The 24,102-nt window shown below is 40.2% G+C and overlaps 1 protein-coding gene across 1 annotated transcript in view; it reads right to left on the bottom strand.

The window, feature by feature from the left end:
• CSNK2A1 (casein kinase 2 alpha 1) overlaps nt 1-23,512 on the bottom strand; it is a 50,323-nt gene extending 26,811 nt beyond the window's left edge. The window contains 1 exon segment of the mRNA XM_037143161.2: nt 23,380-23,512. The gene's annotated coding sequence lies outside the window, so the exon portion shown is untranslated.
• Nucleotides 23,513-24,102: the final 590 nt, after the last annotated feature.

Here is a 24,102-nt window from a genome sequence, read left to right as displayed (position 1 = left end):
CTTCTGCTCTCTAAGGCCTTGGCATTCTCTATGAAGAGCAAAGTGAGACTGTTGTTCACTAATGAAACTCAAGGATTCTCAAGTACTTGTTTGACTGACCCTGGCAGCTTTCTGTGCCCCATGAGCAGGAACCCAATCTATGAACTAGTGGATTTGTTTCTCCAGTGGGAGGACAACTAGAGGTTTTGCATCACCCCCACCCTGCCACGCTTCAGTTTACTGTCATACATACTGAATACTCTGCTTACAGTAAGCAAGCCACTCACATGAATTTCAAATGGTCGGCCTTCAGTAACTACACAGGGAGAAGATAACAGGGCTCTGGAGCTCAGCTCAGATAAGATGGTGCAAGGGAGAAAGGGAAGGGTGGTGAGCTGGGGATAAAATGGGGATGTGAAAAGATAGGAAGAAGTCAGCAAGATAAACATTATACAAAAGTAGAATTTCACTCTTATCTCTTTAAAAACATATGTATGCATAATCACATGCAGCCTAACAGGAAGGAAACACAAAGACAGCCTACATTTCTCCATCACTGGTTTGGTTCTTTCATACATTCCTTCCTTTGTTCATCCCTTAAGTCCATGAACATTTATGATGAAAAAGAACTATGCTAGGCCTTCAGAATAATGAGCAAAGCAGTACAAGGGTGAGACAAATATGCCTGTATCCGCAAGATTAAGGATAATAGAAATTCACTGAAGAGTTTTAAGCAGAAAAGTGATTCATGTAGATTTTTTAATATTTTGCTCTGGCTGGTTATGGGACAGGCAGAGAACAGATTTAGTGACAAAAGGCTGTTAACGCTCACCTGTGTGAGAGAGATGACGGACTCTTGACCAATGGTGGTGGCAATGGAGGTAATGGACTAATGCGAGGAACAAAAATTTATGGTGTAAAAATAACCTCTGGGTGGATTGATAATGGAGTAAAGAAGTGGGGGGTGAGTTTTCAATTTCTGGTTGGACAGACTGTTGATGCCACTCCTGGAAATAGAAAACATTCTGGAAGAGAGCTCACAAGTCAGGTTTTGGACTTAAGGTTAAAATGGCTTTGAGACATCAAAAAGGGTACTGAATAGGAAATTAGATATTACAAGTCTGGAGCTAAAAAAGCTTCTCGGCTTTAAATATCTTAACCTCCCAGCAATACCATGAGGCGGGCATTTCTTTCCCTAATCTACAGATAAGCTCAGAGGCTTGACTGAGAATATCCAGCAGAAATGGAGTTGGGATGCAAAGCCAAGTGGGCTGACCGCCAAGGTTCCAGTCTTTTTCATTACTACAGAACTTAATCACTTCCTAAACCACGTTTACAGTGGTCTTCAAACCTTAATTTCCCTGTTAGATCCACAGCTTCCCAAAGTCAAGATTTATGTCAAATCTTTTTACTTTCCTGTATGTAGCTGAAGGCTTTGTGTTTTGCAGGATGCACAGTAAATATCTGTTGATCAAATCAATGTTAACTTTAATTTTCTCCCTTTTAATTGAATTTACTGGGGCAATACTGGTAACGTCGGTTTATTTTTTAAAAGTAAAATAAAAATGAAGTTGCCTCTAAAAGGCAGGGTGCCCCCAAACACTTAGTACCTGGCACACAGCCAGAAGGAACTGAAGGGTTCTTGAGCAATTGTTTCTTTTGCTTTCTCTCTCTCCTTCCCAGCATTATATGTTCTTCTACTAAAGAACAGGGCCACAATTAAGATCCCCCCAACAATAATAAAAATTAAAAGAACACTGGAGAAATTTTATTTTAGCAATTTTTATAATAGTTATTTGGAAAGCTGAAAAAGTGCCTGAGCCCTAAATGTTCTGAAGGTCAATTCTCTTATGCACTGTTTATAACATGAGTATACCTCAGGAAAACCTAACTTGCAGATAAGTATTACCTTCCCCAATAATTTCCGTTTAAAATACCCTTATTTAACTCTTACTGTTCCCACGTAACTGCATAAAAGACAATGTAACTTTAGTGGGTAACAATTTCAGACCACTACTTCTATGTAAAAAGCCCTCGGATGGACTCTGAAGATATGGGTAAGTTTTGTTTGTTCAATGTTTAACATAACAGAAGCCAATTACAATAAACTATGAAAAATTATCTTCTCAACAAAATTTTCCCTACTGAAGTCAGACCACACCTATAACCAAAGCCAATTACATGGATAGTTTATTTCATTGTTTAACTTATTCTTTATATTTTTTAAAAGATTTTATTTATTTATCTTTAGAAGGGGGAAGTAAGGAATAAAGAGAGGGAGAGAACTATCAATATGTAGATGCCTCTTATGTGGCCCACTGGGTACCTGGCCTGCAACTCAGGCATGTGCCCCAACTGGGAATCAAACCAGCGACTCTTTGGTTCACAGGCTGGCACTCAATCCACTGAGCCACACCAGCCAGGGCTTAACCTATTCTTCATAAGATGCAAGGAAATGGAAACTCCTTTAAACAATAAGGTTAAAATATACACTGCCAAAATCAGAAATTTATTGACATAAATGGAATATAATTAGAACTAATTAATTTCTATAAAAACTTCTCTTGCCCTCTTCAGCCAGTCTCTCTTTTTAGTCTCTTCTATATAATTTCTATTTCTCAATCTGGCAGCTAAGAAGAAAATTGGGGGTCGAGTAAATGGTCTAATACCAGGAAACTGTACAAGTCAATTAGCTGTTTGTTCTAATGTACTTTTATAAATTAATTTTCTAGTATTAGAACTGTAAAGATTATTCTGGAACTTTAAATTTAAAAAGTTAAGTCCACTTTTAAACTGCAAGGGTTTTATTAGTTCTTATAACCCTCATGTCTACCAGAGTCTCTATCTTCAAAAAGAAAAAAAAAATCCTGTCTTCGCTAGATCATCCATAGTGAATGAACAAGGTCTCATAATCATCCAGACAGGACAAAGATTTCTACTGCAAAGAAGGAGGAATGTGCTTTATATTGCCTTGTCTGCATGATTTAGGACTCCTGTGGACAGGAACAGCAGTTGTGTGAGAAAAACAGCACCTTTTAGGCATTGCTACAGAGAGTGAGCTCTTCTTAGCAATCAGGCAGTGCATGCTGGTGAAAGAAGCAGGATTTGTGGAACAAACTCAGGAAAGTATAACTACGCACATGTTCATGCTTTCTTATAGAAGCAGACAAATACTGAGTCTCAAAAACTTACCTTTTCCCCTTTCAAAAGTGGCACTGTTTAGAAGGCCACATGACATAAGAAAGAACTTAAGTAGTTAATACTACCTGGAATGCCCGTCTCAAATGTCCACAGTTGCCTGTAATTTCTACTACTCTCCTCCCTTTAAATCAAGAGCAGAATGCTCGCTCACTCAGTGCTCACTTACTATGCACTAGGAAATGTGTGCCTGTGGCCCAGAAGGGATTCTCTCTAAGTCCTCTGACAAAGAAAACAGACCATTACTCTCCTAAGTGATCAGTGCTTAAATGAAATAAGGCCGAGTGCTCTGAAGGCACTGAAGGGAATTTAAGTCACCTACCAACCTGGGGAAAAGCTATCAGGGACAAAAATAACATCTAAGCTTAGTTTTGAAGAATGCACAGGAATTACTCAGGTGAAGAACACTGAAACAAGAAACTGTAAAGCACAATAAAGTAAGCAAGTTAAGATTTTAAAAAAGATTTTATTTATTTATCTTTAGAGAAGGAAAGGAGAGAGGGAGAAAAATATCAATATATGGTTTCCTCTCGTGCGTCCCCTGCTGGGAACTGGCCCGCAACCCAGGCATGTATGTGCCCTGACTGGGAATCGAACCTTGATCCTTTGATTCACAGGCCCGCACTCAATCCACTGAGCTACACCAGCCAGGGCAGCAAGTTAAGATTTTTAAACACCTATAATTTTGACCCTAAAATCACCAAAGGCTGACACATCTTTTTATCCCCTATGAGAAGCAAATCGGATCAGCAACCTTTTTATATCTGAGTTGGAGAATACTGGTACATTATACTTGACTGTTACAGTACGTGCCTAAAAGAAAAAAAATAGAACCATTAATTCACAATTATTGCAATTCAGATTTCATTCTCTTTCTTTCTCCACTCCTCATCCAAATTAGTTTCACCGCAGAGGTCACAGAGCAAAATGCCTGAAAAGGACAAATAACCAGGAGGTGTAGATGATCCATGAAAGTGTGATTAGAGGTTCTCAGTTTTCGAAGTAAGTAACCAAGATTTTTGCAGATAATATTCCTATTTTCAGTAATGGTGGGCTTATTTGGGTCAACCCTTCCAATGTGAACAACTAAAAAGAATGGATTAAACACACACACACTCCCTCCCTCTTCTTTTTTCTTTCTTAAATAAAACATATAAGCAATTATAGTCAAAAGTGAAGAGAAAATGAGAACCCAGAGAAGCAAGTAAGCAAGCCCGAACAGTCTGCTGATCCCTAAAAATTAGAATTTTGTTCTGATAGAAACCAAAGCCCAGTGCTCTAATAAGGTAAAGCATCTAATACGAGAATCCCTCCAGCATGAGCTAAGATTTCAGAGTTACAACCAGAAGGTGAAAGTGGATGGGACCAGAGTTGGGGCAGTGACAGATCCAAAGAAGTATTACAGCCCTACAGAAGGAACAGCAGATCTGAAGCTTGTTTTAGGGTGGTCCCTCGACCAGTGATGTCCACAGATAACCAACATAAGTAAGCTCTTGGTGGAGAAAAGTACCTTCCTATGTTTGGCCCTTAAACAATTCCTACAGATAATTGTTCCAATACAACATCCATCTTGTAATCAAAGATAACTAGGCATTAAGAAAAGACTCCAAAGTAAAAACTGGCAGAAAAAAAATAAACAACAACAAAAAAACCACAGAAACTTCTGATTCTTATTGGACTCAAACATGAAGTAAAACTATGCTTATAGGATAAGAGATGTTTCAGAGTATCTGCAGGGAACAGGATACTTTAAAAACTAGGCTAGAAATTATCCACGGTGTAGCAGAGAAGGCAAAACTAAGGAAAAAGAAGAATAACACTGTGAAAGGTTGATGTACTTTTAACTGGTAGTACAATAAAAGAAAAAGGGACAGGACAAAAGCAATATTTAATAGGTAACAGCTGAGATTTTCCCAGAAGCAACCAGATATAATCACTTTCCAAAAACCAACAAATTATAAACAAGATCAATAAAAAGAAATCTACAACATATAATAACAAAACAGCAAGAAAAAACAGAGACAAGGAGAAATCTGAAAAGCAAACAGAGAAGACAGATTACATTCAAAGAAGCAACATGAGAACAACTGATTTTTCCAAAAGCAACAATGAAGCCAAGACAGTTTCATACCTGCAGTGTGCTAAGGAAAAGATCTGCCAAGTAAAAAATCTATATCCAGTAAATGTCTCTAAAAAAGAGTATAACATAATCCCATTTGGAAAGTTTGAGTTGGGAGAGAAAAGGATGAGCAAAAAAAGAGGACTATTTATGCAAAAGTTCAAATAAACATCGACATTGATTAATAACAGACTCTGATATTTATGGCTCCAGGTTATAATATCTATGATGGTATTTATTTACAGAACAAAAACACCATTCATTTTCAAAGTAGAAATAGAGGGGGAAAGTGAAATGATAAAAACAATCCAAAGACTGATAGAAAAAAAGATAAGAAAAAGCCACAGAACATAAGACACAGAGAGAAAAGTTAAACAGAAATATGGCTAACCATATTAAATATAAATGGAATAAATTATCCAGGTAAAAGACAAATACTGTGACGGGCTGTATTAAAACAGAAATCCAAAATGAACTAGAATAACCAAAACAGTTAAAAAGAATAAAGCTGGAGGAATCATCTAATTTTAAGATTATTACAAAGCTAGAGTTACAAAAATAGTGTGGTTTTAGTAAAGGGATAACAGTTCAATTGAACAGAATGGAGAGCATAGATACAAGACCTACACAAATACTGCCAATTGATTTCTGACATAGATACAAAGGCAATTCAATGGAGAAAGGATAATCTTTTTTATAAATGGTTTTGGAAAACTTGGACACCCATTTGCAAAATTATGAACTTTAACTTAAACTGCACACCTTATATATAAAAAAAAGAACTTGTACCTATAATAAATAGTTCAACAATATCTCAATTAAACAACTGGCAAGAGATCTGAAGACACCTCATAAGATATATACAGAAGCATGAAAAGATGCAAAATATTTTTATCATTAGGGAAGTCTAATTAAAATAAAAATAAGACACACTACAGATCTATTAAAATGGCTAAAATTAAAAAAAAAATTAAAAACCTGACAATAAGATGAAGAGGATTCAGAGTAACAGAAACTATGTAATTCATTCCTGGTGGGAATGCAACTTGGTACAGTCACCTTAGAAAATTACGTGGCAGTTTCTTATAAAGTTAAAATATTTTTCATATGACTCAGCAATGCCACTCACAGCTATTTACTCTAGAGAAATAAAAACTCACGTTCATAAAAGCCTATACATGTATATTTGAAGAAGCTCTATTCATAATCAAAGAATATTAACTAAGTGGATAAACTGTGGTCCATCTATACAATAAAATATTTTTTAGCAATAAAAAGGAACTAACCACTGATAGAACGTCTATGAATCTCAAAATCAATATGCTGAGTGAAAGAAGCCAGTCTCTGGCCAGGGTAAATCCTTCCCATTGATCTGCCAACAGCAATCAAGGTTCGACTGTAAGAGGAGGATGTACTCAGCACACACCAAGGGCGCACCTCAAGCACCCAGCTTGGGTGATGGGAGGCTGAGCCAATGGACACTACAGGACACTTCTACATTAGGTCACACTACGAAGACAGGTAGTCATAGCAGTTCTACCTCACACACACAAACAAACACAGGGATGCTGCTGAAATGAGCAGACAAAGAAACATGGCCCAAATGAAAAGAATAGATGAAAACTCCCCAAGAATTAAACAAAATGGGGAGAAGCATCTATCAGATGCAGAGTTCCCATCAGAACAAGAATGCCCCCCCCCCCAGAAAAAAGAAAAAGAAAAAAGAAAAGAAAATATAAGCATCCTCTGGAACAACTTCAAGAGATCCAACATTCACCTCGTAGGGGTGCCAGAAGAAGACAAAGAGCAAGAAATTGGAAATCTATATGAAAAGATCATGAAAGAAAACTTCCCTAATTGGGTGAAGGAAATAGACATGCAAGTCCAGGAAGCACAGAGAGTTCCATACTAGATGGATGCAAAGAGGCCCACTCCAAGATATGTCATAATTAAAATGCCAAATGTTAAAGACAGAGATCTTAAAAGGAGCAAGAGAAAAAGTTATGTACAGGAAGAGTTCTCATAAGACTACCAGTTGAGCTCTGGCTGGTGTGGTTCAGTGGATTGAGCACCAGCCTGCAAACCAAGCAGTTGCCAGTTTGGTTCCCAGTCAGGACACATGCCTGAGTTGCGGGCCAGGTCCCTGGTTAGGGTCATGTGGAAGGCAACAACACACTGATGTTTCTCTCTCTCTTTCTCCCTTCTTTCCCCTCTCTCTAGAAATAAATAAATAATATCTTTTTTTTTTTTTTTTAAAAGACAGTTGATTTCTCTGAAGAAACTTTGCAGGCTAGAAGGGATTGGTAAGAAATATTCAAAGTCATCAAAAGCGGGGACCTACAGCCAAGACTGCTCTACCCAGCAAAAATATCACTTAGAATTGAAGGGCAGATAAAGAGCTTCCCAGAAAAGAAAAAACCAAATTAGTTAATCATCATCAAGCTATTATTATATAGAATGTTAAAGGGACTTATTAGGAAAAAGAGGATCAAAACTATGAACAATAAAATGGCAGAAAATACAAACCTATCAACAATTAAATCTAAAAACAAAGGAAACAAGAACAGAATCAGAATCATGGATATAGAGAGCATTTTGATGGTTGCCAGATGGGAGGGAGTATGGCGGAATGGGTGAAGAGGAAAGGGGATTAAGAAGTCCAAATAGGTAGTTACAGAATAGCCATGAGGATGTAAACTACTGTATAAGAAATGGAGTAGCCAAAGAACCTAAGCATGACCCGTGGATATGAACAATGGTGTGGGGATTGCCTGAAGGAGTGGGAGGTGCTAGGTGGAAAGGGGCAAAGGGGGAAAAAATTGGGACAACTGTAATAGCATAACCAATAAAATACTATTCTTTATTTATTGATTGATTGAGGGGAAGGGAGGGAGAGAAACATCAAGGTGTGGTTGCCTCTAGCACACCCCCTACTGGTGATCTGGCCTGTAACCCAGGCATGTGCCCTGACAGGGAACTGAACTGGCGATCTTTTGATTTACAGGCTGGCACTCAATCTACTGAGCCACACCAGCCAGGGCAATAAAATATAATTAAATAAAAATTTAAAAGCAAGTTTCAAAATATTATATATTGTCTGATTCCATTTATATAACATTTTTGAAAAGATAAAGTTACATTAACTGAAAATAGAATGAAGGCTGCCAGAGAACAGGGTTGGGAAACCTGGTGTGACTAATCCAGGCTCAGTGTCCTGGCTGTGATGGTGGTTACTTCCATCTACATGCGTGATATAGTTCACAGGACTGAAAACATGACGAATCAATGTTATTGAATATTAACTGTAAAAATTAAATTTAAGGGGGGGAAAAAAAGCCTATCATATCCCAAAACGCTGTGTCCTAAAACAGAGAGCACAAACCCCGACTAACCAGTTCAATCTGTATTGTAACTGGGTATCACTTTACAACCTCTGTTCTATCCTAATGTCTTCCTACTGCACAGTGTAACACTTTCAGAACACTTCTAAAAGTTACAAACTTTGTAAATGCTAAGCAAATGAGTATTGAATATACTCCTCCCCTCACTCCATACCCCTGCCTTTCCGATGCCCTCTAATCCTGCTTTCTAGGGGAACTCCTTACCCTTCAAGAATCAGTTTTACATCCAGATGAAGCCTTTCCACACCTCTCTAAAATAAGGAAAGCACTTCCTCTAGAGCCAAAGTGCCTCCGAATACTCATGATGTCAGCACATGTATTTTGTTTATATACTTCTCTCTCAGCAGATAATGAACTCAAGGACCTGGACTCTTATTTCTCTTGGTATATGCACCCTGTAGTTATCACAATGCCTAGCATGGTGTTGTGTAAATGTTTGAAGAACCGAATATCAAGACAGGAGTAAGCAATATTTTGGGCAAAAATTAACCTTGCTTGCATATAGACTTTCTCCTGTTCAAAATTAAGACAACCTGTTTGGCTGTATGGTAGATATTTAATCTGTAACTGATTTTAAAGATGCTCTTCAGTCTTACATATAAATGTTAGCACACACTAACGCCAGAGGTAAAAACCATACTAGCACTTCCCAAAGAGATGTGAAACCAGTCACTGTGTGAAAGATGCTTCTTTAGGCCATAAGCTTTCATGAGGCTATGTCATTTACTCAATGTGATAAGCACAGCACAGCGCTCAACAATCCTTGACAGAGCTACAGAAAACATTCAGTACTGTTACTGAAACACATGAACCCTGGAGCCACTAAGAAAAAATATGACCTTGGATCTGTCATTTCACAGCGTCTGATTACAGTGAAGAAACTGCAGAATATAAGGAACAATACTCCCGCTCCTCCCTTTACTGCCCTGGAAGTGGATCACAGAGGAGACAACCACACCTCCTGAGGTGATGGACAAGCAATAACTAGTAGTGCAGGCCATCCTAGACTTGGCAACAAAACACAGGTTGGAACTGAAGGTGGCAAACACTGGCTGGTTTCCAACTATAAATGTATGTGAATGTCTATGGTGAGCCAGTCACCGCTTCTTGGGATTTATACTGATCTCTTCTAAACTGACCAAGTCCAAGACCTAGAGAATATTCTTCCCATGTTACAGAAGGCAAATATATCAGAGTAATTGCTACCATGTCACAGAGAGGTGATTTAAAACTATTCCGCCTAGATTCACAGCCTATTCATTCTGCTCTACAGCAAACATTTATGTCCTATTTGGCTCACACAGTATGTTTCCTCCCCAATTTTTAAAATTCAGGTAAAATCCACATAACATAAAATTCACCATTTTAAAGCGCACCTTTAGCGGTGTTTAGCATATTCACAACATGCAATCACCACCACCATCTGATTCCGGAACATTACCCAGACCCCCCAAAGTCACCAGATACCCCAGAGCAGTCAGTCAGTCTTCGTACCCCACTGCCCCTACTCCCGAACAACCACTGATCTGCTTTCTGTCTCTATGGATTTGCCTAACCTGGATATTCCATATAAATGAAGTGATGTAGTGTGTGACCTTGTATGTCTGGCTTTTTTCATTTTGCTTGTTTTCAAGGTTCATCCACGTTGTACTTTTAGCCACAGAAGTTCATTCCTTTTTATGGCTAAATCCATCACATAGACATGTTACATTTTGTTCATTCAGCCATCAGTTGATGGACATTCAGGTTTCCACTTTTCAGCCATTATGAATAATGCGGCCGTGAACATTTCTATACAAGTTTTTTCAGTGTTTTTAGAAAGTGAATCAGCTATTAGGTTGAATTAGATGTTATAATGCTTTGTAATAGCCCTGGCTAATGGCTTCGTTGTAATAGGTGGCTTATTTGGTTGAAGCACTGTCTTGTACACCAAAAGGGTTGCAGGTTCAATCCTCTGTCTGGGAGCATGTGGGAAACAACTGATCAATGTTTCTCTCTCCCCCTCCTCCTTTCTCTTTCTCTAAAGTCAATGAACATATCCTCGGGTAAGGATTTTTAAAAATGTCTTGTGATGTTATTTTTAAGTGTGACTTAGTTGCCAACACTGACCTCGGAAGAAGGGAGGCAGGCCTGTCTGGTGATGATGATTCTGGATTCCTGCACTGACGAGTCACTCTGATCTGCTGAGCTATGAGTAACCAACAATGGACTCTAAAACCCATCCACTGGAAGCGAGACAGGATAATTCTCTGGAAACCTGGATAGTTCTATTAATTTAGCTTACTGGTCCAACTCCTGTGGGGGTATTTGAGTTAGCAATCCCTGGTCTACACTAAATACATAAAATTATAAATAAACTAATATGTTAAAAAAAGATAACTTGGAAAAAATATGAGCAAAGAAAATGGTCAGTATTATCACAAGCTATGACAAGCACATTTAAGTTCTCAACTTAAAAACACTATTTGTTCCTGCTCTGGCTGGTGTGGCTCAGTGGATTGAGCACCAGCCTGCAAAACCACTGACTGGGAATGGAACCACTGGGTTCGATTCCCAGTCAGGGTACATGCCTGGGTTTCGGGCCAGGTCCCCAGTGTGGGGCACATGAAAGGCAACCACACGTTGATGTTTCTCTCCCTCTTTCTCCCTCCCTTCCCTCTAAAAATAAAATATTATTTGTTCCTTAAGGGAAGGACATGGGGGGTAATAGGGGAAGGAAGGAGAACATGTACAAAGGACCCATGGACAATGGGGTGAGGATTGTCTTTGGGAGCAGGGGTTGGATGGGGCAGGGGTGAGCAACGGGGGGAAGTGGGGACAACTGTAACTGAACAATAAATAAAAAGACTATTTGTTCCTTGCTTTAAGTTTCCATTAGGAATACTTCACAGTATGTTGGGGTTTTCTTTCTTTCTTTCTTTTTTTGTTAAATTTTACTTATTTATTTTTAGAGAGATGGGAAGGGAGGGAGAAAGAGGGAGAGAAACATTGATGCCTCGTGCATGCCTCCAGCTGGGGACCTGCCCAAGCCAGGCATGTGCCCTGAGTGGTAACTGAACCAACGACCCTTTGGTTTGCAGGATGGTGCTCACTCCACTGAGCCATACCAGCCAGGGCCACAGTATGCTTTTTGTCAAGAAATAAAGAACCACCCTGACCCATGCAGCTCAGTTGGTTGGACATTGTCCAGCAAAGTAAAAGGTTGCCAGTTCGATTTCTGGTCAGGGAACCTACTAGAGGCAACCAGTCAGTGTTTCACTCTCCCTTACCCTCTCTCTAAAAAAATGAATAAAATCTTTAAAAAAGAAAGAAACACAGAATGGACGATGGATTTACCAGAAAAAATGGTCAAGACCCCTTTGTACTCCAACAGCAAGCACTCTTGACTTACCTTTCCACCTAGCACTGCCACTGCGCTGTTCACATCCCCACCCCTAACTAAACAAAGCTCTAAGGGTAGAACACTGTATCCTCGGGGGTCTGGGCATGTAGAAGATGGCCCAGAGATACTGACAAATGATAAACCAGGCAAATGTTACAATACTGAAAGTAATAAAGAGGGAAAACTAGTATTTGAACAATGCAAACTATGACACTGACAATGCAGTTCGTCAATGAGATTAGAGGTCCACGAACCCCTTGTAAGTATATATCAAACAACACGTGCAGGTATATATATTTTTAAACAAGATCTATGGCTTTTATTATAGGCTCAGAGGAATCCGTAAACCCAAAACAATTAAGAATCAGTGAGTCAGACAAAAGGAAATGAACATTTTTAACACTATAAAACATCGTTTTAAAAGGTTAACTTGTTAATTTACACAAATATTAAACAATTAAATTTCTTAAACTAAGTATACCCTATTCTTTCCTGAGGGAAGAGAATAAGACAATGTATCTTAGACTTCAATTTATGTTCCAGCATGAGCCGAAGCTTGATGAATGATTAACAAAATGTCAGCTTCAGTCAGTCAGGTGAGGACAAAGAGTTTACACAAGGGAACTTTACCTTTGCTTCACATTACCTGCTTAAAAAATAAGAACCTGAATTTCTTCATAAGTGTCCAAACAAATCATATAGTGTCTTACATTTTTAAGTACATCCCTTGCATTATATATGAAAAGAGAATTTAAGGGTTAGAGAGATACTTAAAAAGGGTCTTTTCTTTTTTTTTTTAAATATTTTTTATTTATTTATTTTTAGAGAGAGGGTAAGGGAAGGAGAAAGAGTGGGAGAGAAACACCAATGTGTGGTTGCCTCTCATGTGTCCCCTTACTGGGAACCTGGATTGCAACCCAGGCATGTGCCCTGACTGGGAATCGAACCAGCAACCCTTGGCTTCACAGGCCCGTGCTCAAAAGGGTCTTTTCTGAACTTAAAGCCAAGACTTTAAGATTGGTGGCCTCTTGAATCTTAAAACTGTTAAGATATCATCACTGAACTTTAAATTAGTGCTCACAGCCTTTTAAAAACTCAGAACACAAGAGAAAAAAAATACTTGTATGGCACACTGGAATAAATGATACTTTCAGACCTAAGATCATTGACTCAGATGCCCTTTACCTACCACAAACGGCCAGCAGAGTGACAGGACCAGAATCTCCACACATCTGTTAACTCCTGATATTTCTGGTTTAAATGACCTATGGAGATCATGAGCTAGTCAAAATCGACACAGGTTGAGAAAACTATTTCATAACTCCCCTTATTTCAAGAGCTATGCGATCATCTTTGCACCTTTCATGTTTTAGCCAGGTATGACAACTAATGAGCTACTGTCTCTTCTGGGAGATCATGTATTTGGAAGTCTTTGGAACGAAAAACCCAAAACAACAAACACAAACTAAACCTCTTAACCCTAACTTGGAAGAAGAATGAGCCAAAAGAAATGAAATTATCCCCCCCCCCCACGCTTTACAATTCTCCTTTTCTGTTTCAACTTTAGGTGGTAAACGTGGCCAAGAACATTCTTTCTCATCTATCAGACTAATGCCAAAAAATTTGTGGTGGTGTTGTTTTTCAAATAGAAAATTATACAGGTAAAAATGGTTAACCAGTGGCTCTTTGACAGTTTCCCTACCCCATTCTGACCTTCAAATTCCAAGACTCCAAGTGCACACTGAGTAAGCAAGAAAACAATCTGTTCAAAGCCAACAAGGTATTTTTTTTTTTCCGGTCCAGCTAAGAGCTGAATTCAGAACTGTAAACATTCACAGTTAACACCTGACAACCCATTAAGCTACTGCGTGCTTAAACTTGCAGGATATTTAAGACACTACAATTTTAACATATCACTCACTGAGCATTCTGTTTTTATTCCCATTGACAAAACTGACAACATTGTTATTTTAGAAGGCAAAACACTCAAGCATTTCCATAAAACAAACCAGCATGTATGGAGTAACAAAATAACAAAACAAAAACATTTGGACCCTCTGTGTGAATTTTATTTCTTCATCTTTAAATCAGAAGAGGAATCAAAGTTCCAATGCTACATGAATAATATAGCAACGGTGGAGTCTTCCAATGGAGGGAAGCACTGTATGAAGAAAATCCAAGCAGTCCAACATGAATCCATGCAGTTCCACCTCAAACAGCTGACAGAAGTCTCAGTCCAGCACTGTCTCCGATAATATAGAATATAATGAATGATGGGTAAAGACGTCATTGTATATATTTTAACCAGGCAACACAGGAAAATAAAGTCACAATCTGATACTTCATTCCATTGACCACAATTCTTTGGAAGCAAATATAGAAAACTTCAGTTGAGACCTAGAGTAATCTAAAGTATAATCCAGCATTTACGTACGTAATAATTATTGCTATCATTTGAACGCCTCTAATAAGCCAGGCCTGGTACGAGATGCACATCTTATTTTAGAAATGAACACGTCTAGAAGTTCAATGGCCTGACTCACAGGATTACTAAGTGGCTAGGGCCAGATCTGAACCCAGCTCTGTTTGGAATTCAAACTAAATAATTTTTTTCACTAATTCAACTCTCCCTAATTCTGCATACTGATTCAGTAACAGCCTATCACAAATATAATGAAATGGGTTGGTTTAAATGTGGAGGCAAGATGAGAAGGGTGGAGCATGTGAGTTTCAGCAATGAGAAGTCTTCATTATTTTTTTCACTATGAGGCCACTATGGTATAAAAACCAGGTTTTAAATGATGGAAGAAAAAAAACTCCAAATATAATGTGAATATATTTGTATTCATGTTATATAATGAGTCATAAACACCCAGAACACATTAACCACTTTAAACTACTGATAAAGACAGGTCCCCTCCCTACCTAAGGAATGTATGATTTAAGAATACAGAACAAACAAGAAAGCAAATTAGTACATTACCTAGGAGAACAGGATACAGGGATGATGTCAATGGAGATAAAGTTCTTCAAACACATCCCTAACAGACAAACACACAAGTAGTCCCCAAACTGCAATCAAAGAACCACCAAGAAATAAGACCACTGAGTCAGGTTCACAAGACTGCAGGATAGCAAACTTTGAACATTCCCCAAATCAGAGGTGGGGTTCACTTCTCTGTCTAGAAGCAAGAGAACCCAATATTCACGAGGACCAGATGGCCACTCTGGTAATTCGCACTGTGCGGGAATAACTGAGGCAGCTACACTGGGCTTGATTACATAGTGACCCACCCTTCAACAGCAGCAGTTCAGAACCTCACCCAACCAGCAGGCCACATCAGAAACAGGAAGTACAGGTCGAAAGGCCTCATTAAAAAACAAGTACTCCTGGCAGCAGAAAATGAAAATAAAGGAAAAAGAGTGGCAGCACTGACAATGGACATATTGTCTTTACTGGCAGGAAAGGGTAAGAACTCACATTAGTCAGGTACCCAGCATTTCAATAACTTATCTCTGTTAGCCCTCATAGTAACCCCGAGATAACATTATCTGCTGCTCTCATCATTAATCCTCACTTGTCCGGGTTAATAACTAAGTACTACTAACACCCATTTTACAGGTTAATAATTAAGTTGTGCAAGGTAGTTATCTCAATTGTTTAGATGACAAAAATCTAAGCTTGAGAGACGTTAAGTAACGGTCCCCAAACTTGGTCTGCTTCACTCTAAAACTGGAGTTCTTCCCAACAATTCTACTGCCCCTGCACACCAAGCAATGTCAGTTGAAAAATTCTATTCTTCAGAATAGAAAATTCTATTTTTCTCATTTAGAAGAATGAGAAATTCTCAACTCCCCCCACAAATTTGTGTAGCTGTTTCAGAAACTATACCTGAATACAAAAACCAATAGGAGTTTTCATTCATAAGAAAACATCTCAGAATGCTAAGTTGTGGATGATATATGCATTATTACAAAATGTCCTCAGCTGTAAACTTGAGGATAGGGACAATCTAGAGATCCTTAGCACAGCACCTGTCTGAAATGTGGTAGGTACTGAGAGAGCAAGGGTCTGCTGAATGAATAACATCTCTGATTGGTTACAAATTGAATAGCCCAAAATGGCTATTTTGTACTTTGTAATACGACATGATTAATTTCTTTAGAAAAATAATTTATAAATTTGTTTAACAGGTTTTGTTTTCTTTCTTAAATTTTGTAGAACATTAATGAGGTAACTAAATTGAGAAATGCCCATTAATGCATCAATCATAACTTCAGAAAATTTCAAGTGCTCACTTTTCCACACAGATTAACTTTTTAAAAGAATCCTCACCTGAGGATGTGCTTACTGATTTTACAGAGAGAAGGGAGGGGTGAGGTGAGAGACAGACAGACTGACATCAATTTGAAAGGCAAACATCCAGGACATGCCCTGACTAGTGGTTGAACCCATAATCTTTTCGTTGTACAGAGATGATGCTCCAACCAACTGAGCCACCCTGCCAGAGCCCAAGCAAATTAAACTGTTTCAGCTAACAAAAAATTGCTAGAAAAATCCACAAGACCAAAAAATGTAAAAAGAAAAAAAAAAGCAGCCAATATAAAGGTATTTAAGATGTGACACACCTAAAATTACAAAAGATTATTCTAAGTATACCCTGGTATTTAACCTTAAAACCCTCACTTCAGATAGCAAAGTATTTTCTATGCAAGAAAACACTATCATCACTAATGTAAAAAAAGCTTGCCCACCATAGCAACTGTTGCTAAGTAGGTGTCTTATGTCTAAGACACAGAATTGTAGAAACCAGTGAAATGCCACTCCTAGCATGATACTGTGAATTCATTCACCTTAAACTTTTAAAAAGATTCAATTCTTGATCTCTATAATGTGAAAAGAAAAGTTTGGTTAACAACTAAGTCTGCTGATATCTATGCTGGAGCATACCAAATATTTAAGAAAAACTGTCAACTGTCTATAACTCAATGTAAATATATCCTTTGTTCCAATGACAGTAGTTCCTTAATAACCCTAGAGGAATTTCTTCACTTGAAAAGCTAGCTGGCCTAGATTTCTCTCTATTAAGAAACAATTAAATTATACACTACTTTTTAAATCATCCATCTTAGGAATTCAAAGAATTTAGGTGTGTGAACTAATACTCTTGTGAAATGAACTTGGCCCAGGTCACAAAATGAACTGTGACAGACCAAGGATGAAATCCCGTTTCTCATTTTAAAACAAGTATCACACGCATTATTACCTTAAAATGCTAGGTCCTTACCTAACCCAATGCCAAATCACACCAGTTCTTAATTTCTGAACTTACACTGTTTGTACTGTGATATTTATGCAAAAGTCATACAGCTGTCCGAACAATAATCATGTATAACACTTAACATCTTTTGGCCACTTACTCTGTTAAGTGTTGTGCTACATGCTTTACATGCATTATCCTGATACTCACATTACCCCATGAGGAAACTGAGGCAGAGAGAGACAACCTGTACAAGGTAAAATCTAGAAAAAGGACAAAGCAAGGAGTGGTGCACAGGGATATATATAAGTCCTCACTTAATGTCGCCTCTCAGCTACAACTTTAAGTGAAATGACATATATGGAAACCCAATTTTGCCCTGGCCAGGCAGCTGAGTTGGTTAGAGCATCGTTCTACACACCAGAAGTTTGTGAGTTTGATCTCCGGTCAGGGCCAGCACGGCAGGCAACCAATTGATGTCAATCTCCCTTCCTCTCTCTAAAATCAATAAATATATCTTCAAGTGAGGATTAAAAAAAAAAAAGGAAACACAATTTTACCACAGGCTAATTGATATAAACAAGAGTCAGTTCCAAAGGCATCCCACCAACCTTCCAACGAAAGGATGTTGTTGCAGGACCTGCTGTAGTTCAAAAGTCATCCATCTCCATCGTCTGGACCAGGATTCTAGGCCAGCTCTAGGGCTGAGATACTTGGTTGAGCCACTTAACCTTTATGTGACCCAATTTCCTTTTTTCTAAACCCCAAAGTCCAACAATAATCTCAAAAGTCTTTCATATCCTGAAATGCTCTAATTTTGTAATCAGGTAACTAATTCAAAAAGAAACGGCCTCATATCCTCCATTTGCTAGAGTCTTCCTCAATAAAGTTGAGAGTCCACATTTTATGAGTCTAATTCAACAGGCTGAAGAACAAAAACAGTATATATATATATATATATATATATATATATATATATATATATATAATTTAAAGCCAGAGAACTCCACTCTGCAATTATAATCTCCAGATCCAACTTTTAATCTCCAATGACAAGGATCGGGAGAAAAGACCTTACGACATCTCTGGGTTGGGATGGGAGGTGTGAAGGAACAGACTGTGTTTCTTGGTGGTTACAAATTCATAAAAACCACCGTCCATTTCTATCTCCTCTAAAAAAATCCCAGAAAATAAATCTTTAAATGGTTGTCACAAACTCATTGCTTTATGTAGCCAATAAAAATTAATGAAGAGCCCTGGCCAGTGAGGCTCAGTGGGGCCAGTGGGATTAAGCATCAGCCTGCAAACCCAAGAGCCGCTGGTTCAATTCTCAGTCAGGTACATGCCTGGGTAATGGACAAGGTCCCCAGCTGGGGGCACAAGAGGCAACCACATATTGATGTATCTTTTCCTCTCTCTAAAAAACAACAAAACAAAAACAAAAAAAACACTTTTGCCCAACATTTATTATAGACATGGGAGAATCATTAATTTATAGAGGTCCTACTAAAATGGTCTGTAGCTCTTGAATCTACATTCTCCTAAGCTGGTCAACTAGCCCCTTCAAATTGCAAGTAAGGACAGTAACAGATACAAAAGCATTGAGGAAGAGGTATAGGTTCCACTCAACCCCATTATTCTGCAGAGTCTTCCAGGACCAAATCACTTTACAGAATAATCTTTGCCCCTTTGTTCTCCAGAAAATAATCCCCCAAAGATTCTTAAATAAAATCAGCAAAACCTTTCTATTAGGTCTCTACTGTTGCTATAACAAATCACCAGAAACAACATAAACATTATCTCACAGTTTCTATAGGTCAGAAATCAGGTGAGCTTGGGTGGGTGGGTCCTCTACTTAGGGGTTTGCAAGGCGGCAAATCAAGGTGTCCACCGGGCTACATTCCTTGCTGGAAACTGGGAGAAATGTTTCTAAGCGTAGTGTACTCAGTGACTGAATTTAGTTCCTTTTGGTCACAGGACTGATGTCCCCATTTCCCTGTTGGTCGTCTGCACACATTTCTTCTTATGCTTTCCATGTGGCCCCCTCCAGTAATGGCAGGCTGAGTGCCTCTCATGCCTCAAAACTGATTCCGGCAGGAGAACGTTCTGTTTTCATGTGATTAGATTGGACCCACCCAGACAACCCAGGATGATCCGCAATAGAGTAATTTCCTATCTGAAAACTCCCTTTGCCACATAATGTTACTATAATTTAGATCGCAGGGATGAGGATATGGACATCTTTTGGGGGTGAGAGGTGTCATTTTTCCTACCACATCCACCATCCAGCCTCCTGACTAAAACTCATCAAGTCAAAAGTCCCAAATGTCATCATCATCTAAATCAGGTGTAGATGAGTCTCTGACTATAATACAGGCATAAATAACACCCCCTTTTTATTACAAAATACAAAATCATAAGCATGTAATTCTATAACACAACAATATCACACCCCAGCACACCATACAACATTCTAGGTGAAATGTTCAAATTAAAATTATAAATTATTACACCTCTATTACCCTACCAACCACACTCAAGCAGGTGTCACTTCTGCCGGACCCTGTACATTAACTACAATCCCTGTGGGTCAGGCATAGAGCAATGTTATAAACATTCCAGTCCAAACGGAGAAAATGTAAGAGAAACAGATCTGTCAGTCCACAGCAGTTTCAAAACCTGAGCAAACTCCATTCCGTTTCAAAACCAGAGAAAAATCTTCAGTCGTATGCAGCTCTACCTCTCTGGGCCCTTAATTCCAAGCAACCCCCCACCCTTTCCTGCCAGAATTTAGGGGATTCACAGCCCTCTTTAACTTGCTACTGTCTCTTTCAATCCAAGCTGTCACTGTTTCTGATAGTATAAATTCTCAAGGACCCAGAAGGCTTTATGTGAATTTCCTAAATTCGCTCCATTAGTCAGACTAACATCCCATACAAACAAACCAACTTTAAGACTTTGCTTGGAAATCTCCCCAGCCAAATATCAATGTTTATCACTTACTTTCTTTTCCATGTAACTACAAGACACAATTCTAAGCTGCTTTGCCACTTTGTAACAAGCATCCTTTTTGCTCCAGTCCCCAACACATACCCCACTTCTACCTGAGCCCTCACTAGCAGAGGCATTAACATCCGTGTTGCTAGTAACCATCTGTTGTCCTAAGCCTTTTCTATCATACTCAAAATTTTCTGACCTCTACTGTCACTTCCACATTTTTAGGTAGTAGTACTCCACTTCTGGTACCAAAATCTATACTAGTGTTCTATTGCTGCCATAACAAATTACCACAAACATAATGACTTAAAACAACAGAAATTTATTATCTCAGTTTCTGTAGGTCAGAAGTCTGGTGAACTTGACTGTATCTCCTGCTTAGGATCTTACAAGGCCAAAATCAAGGTGTACTCCTGGCTGGAAACTCTAGGGAAGACTCCGTTTCCAAGCTCATTGGAAAGACTGTTGGCCAAATTAAGTTCCTTGTGGCTGTAGGACTGAGGCCCCCATTTCCTTGCTGGCTGTCGCCAGGGCTGGTCTTTGCTAATAGAGGCCACCCACATTCCCTCTCACCCTTCTAGCAAGAGCAAATGGAGTCCCTCTCACGATTCAGATCTCTCTGATTTCCCTTATGCCCCCCTCTCTTTTAACTCCTGGCTGGAGAAAGTTCTCTGCTTTTAAGGGCTCACGTGATTAGACTGGACCTGCCTGTAAAATCCAGGACAGTCTTCCTATTTTAAAGATTCTTAACCTTAATTACATCTGCCAAGTCCCTTTTACCATGTTACTTATGTAAAGATTCTGGGGATTAGAGTAGGAACATCTTTTTTGGCAAGGGAGGGAGGGCATTCTGCCTACTATAAGCCCAAACTCTATATAAGACTTTAAACTCAGCACCTAAAGAAAAATTTTCCTTTCATCAAGAGTATGTAAAGTAAAGAAAGGTGTATGTTCAGAGATAGAGACAACAGTAAGATCAAGGCCTCACCCTGAAGAGAATGGCTAGGTGACAGGAAAGCTTAAAAATACACTATGGAGAAGAAGCTGCCACTTGTTTCATCCTCAAAGAGCAAGGCCATTCATCAGTCCATTAGGCAGATACTAACCCAGTGCACCCCGTGAAATGCACTCTTCTCTTCTCTACTATATCGTGAAATGCACTCTTCTCTTCTCTACTATATCCTTGAGAACACAAGAGGGCACAGCTAGAAATTAGATGCCCCAAGGTAACCTAACTTTGTAACCATTCTAAGCAAACCTTCAAACCTTTCTCTTTCCTTATTCAAATCATACACTGTTGTCGTCCAATAAAAATGCAACTCACCTATTTCAAAGTCACAAAAGGACAAACCTATTCAGGTAAAACTGCAGGTGAACTTTTTAAAATGATGAGGGAGAACCAGTACTGGTCCTGATCTTTCAGTTCAAGGTCCACCAAGCTGGTTAACCCAAAAGACACCGAAACAAAAACACTGCAAGGACTACAAAGATAACACTGAGGGGTTACATATTGTCGGATTCTTTTTTTTTTTTTTTTAAAGATTTTATTTATCTTTAGAGGGGAAGGGGAGGAGAGAGGGAGAGAAACATCGATGTATGGCTGCCTTTCGTGTGTCCCCTACTGGGAACCGGCCTGCAACCCAGGCATGTGCCCTGACTGGGAATCAAACCATGATCCATTAGTTCACAGACCTTTGCTCAATCCACTGAGCTACACCAGCCGAGGAATACTGTCAGATTCTTGACTATAAATTTCACTCAGAATGGGGCAACCTCAAATATACCAGCTAGTCCCTTTTAATACTGGTTACTGTACAATCTATTGAGCACTTACTATCTGCTAAGCACCGTGGTAAGCACTGGACACAAATCTTACTCACTCCCCACCATTATAATTTAGAGAATACTATCATACCCATTACACAGACAGAAAAATTGAGGCTTACAGAAGTGAGGTCACACGACTCTGTAGTAGTAGCACAGATATTTGAGAATCCAGGCAGTCTGGACTGGCAGTCTTATTTACCGCTGGGCCTATACTGTAACCCCTTAGATGGAGGGGGGCCTCCTAACTCTTAGAAAAAACTTCATTCTCTAGCTTTCATTTCTTCTCCCCACACACCCTTCTCACACCACTTAGCAGCTGAAAGATAATCAAGTCTTCTGAGATTAATCTGCCACCTCCTTTTCAGAACTCTTGCTTCCCACAATAGCAATAGCCAAGAAGCAACTTCTCCTGACCCTGACTTTGCTTCCCAAAAACAAACTACAGAAGCTCCACCCATCACCTGCCTCGGCTAAAAATGTTCCAAAGCCGGGGGTTGGGGAGGGAGGCGGGGAAACGAAATAAAAGTCCTACACTTTCAAAAGGTCACTAACATGTATACTGTTAGCCAGCCTTTAATTCTACATCTCTCTCCTCTTCCACCCAGTCTCCCAACTACCCCTTAACTCCAACTCCAACCCCGTCTACCACACTTCGTCGTTCCCTCCTTCTTTCTCCCCCACGACCTCGCCCCGAGTTTCCTCCACCTTGCAGCCCAGTCAGCAGGTGGAGAGCCCAGCCTCGCCGACAGGGACCCTTGGAAGGCCCCCACCCCAGCTGCTAGGCTCCCAGGGAGGGTTCACCCCACCCTACCCAGCAGGCACCATTCCCCTCGGAACCGGCCCCCAACATCCCCTGCAGCCCCACCCCTTAAGCTTCCTTCCCCCTCTGGCGACCCCCGCCTCCAAGATGCCCCCTAGTCCCCGCCCCAGTGCAGCCCTCTTCCCGCTAATAAGCTGAACTCCCGAGACCTAGATCCCACCCTCACATCAGCATCTGCCCCCAAGTCTCGCTCCCCGCCCTGGGTCCGGGGGTCGGGTGGCCCCGGGCCTCCCCGATGGGCTGCAGGCGCCTCCGCTGGTGTGTGCAGGGGGGGCAGGGGAGGGCGACAGGCCGCTCCGGAGTCTGCTGGAAGCACAAGGGGCGGTCGCGCCCGGTTGCCCATCCTGGGCCAATCCCCACCCCCCAACGGCCACGCCGGGCGGCTCCCAGGGTACCTGTGGTGCAAGCGGCAGCGGTAGCGGCCGCTCTCCCCTCTCCTCACACAGACAATATGGCGGCGGCGGAGGAGGAGACACACGGCTCGGCCGCCAGCCGCAGGGACCAGAGCGAGGCAGCAGCCGCCGCTGACGGAAGCGGAAACATCCTCCCACCAGCAAGTGGGGCGGGACTACTTCAGACCCCGCCCCTAGCGGAATCTCGCTGAATGCTGCCATGCTGGAATGTCCTATCGTAGCCCTGGGTCCGCTTCCGGACAAGGGCGAAAATTGGAAGGCGTTCTTCGCCTACAGCATAATAAAGAGACTTGCAATAATTGAGCGTGTTTTATTTCACTACCTTTAAGAACTTACGAGACAGCGAGCACCAACTTTCCCCTAAATGTGCAATTGGTTTGACCCAAGCTAAGATGGCGGTCCCTAGGTTTCCCGCACTTCACCAAGCTGACGAGTCCCATCAATCTGTGAGCCGGCCCGCCTTTCTTGAAAAGAGGCATGCGCGACCTGCAGAGCTGTAGAGCGAAGCATTTTGGGATTTGAAGTCTCTTGCTCGGACCCCTTATCCAGGGTTAGGGTTCCAGTAGCACATTTTTGCCTGCTCAAACTTCGAGTTGGGAGCAAGCGAACCAAAGTTGGACCCCGGGAGTGGGGTGGCGCAGGAGTCTAGGAGGTGACAATATCAGCCTTCTAGAGACTGAGACCCAATCCTGCCTCCCACAGTAA

Source organism: Artibeus jamaicensis, unplaced genomic scaffold, assembly GCF_021234435.1.
Source record: "Artibeus jamaicensis isolate MK-2021 breed Jamaican fruit bat unplaced genomic scaffold, CSHL_Jam_final contig_685, whole genome shotgun sequence".
Taxonomy (NCBI): domain Eukaryota; kingdom Metazoa; phylum Chordata; class Mammalia; order Chiroptera; family Phyllostomidae; genus Artibeus; species Artibeus jamaicensis.
This window is presented reverse-complemented; position numbering and strand designations above follow the sequence as displayed.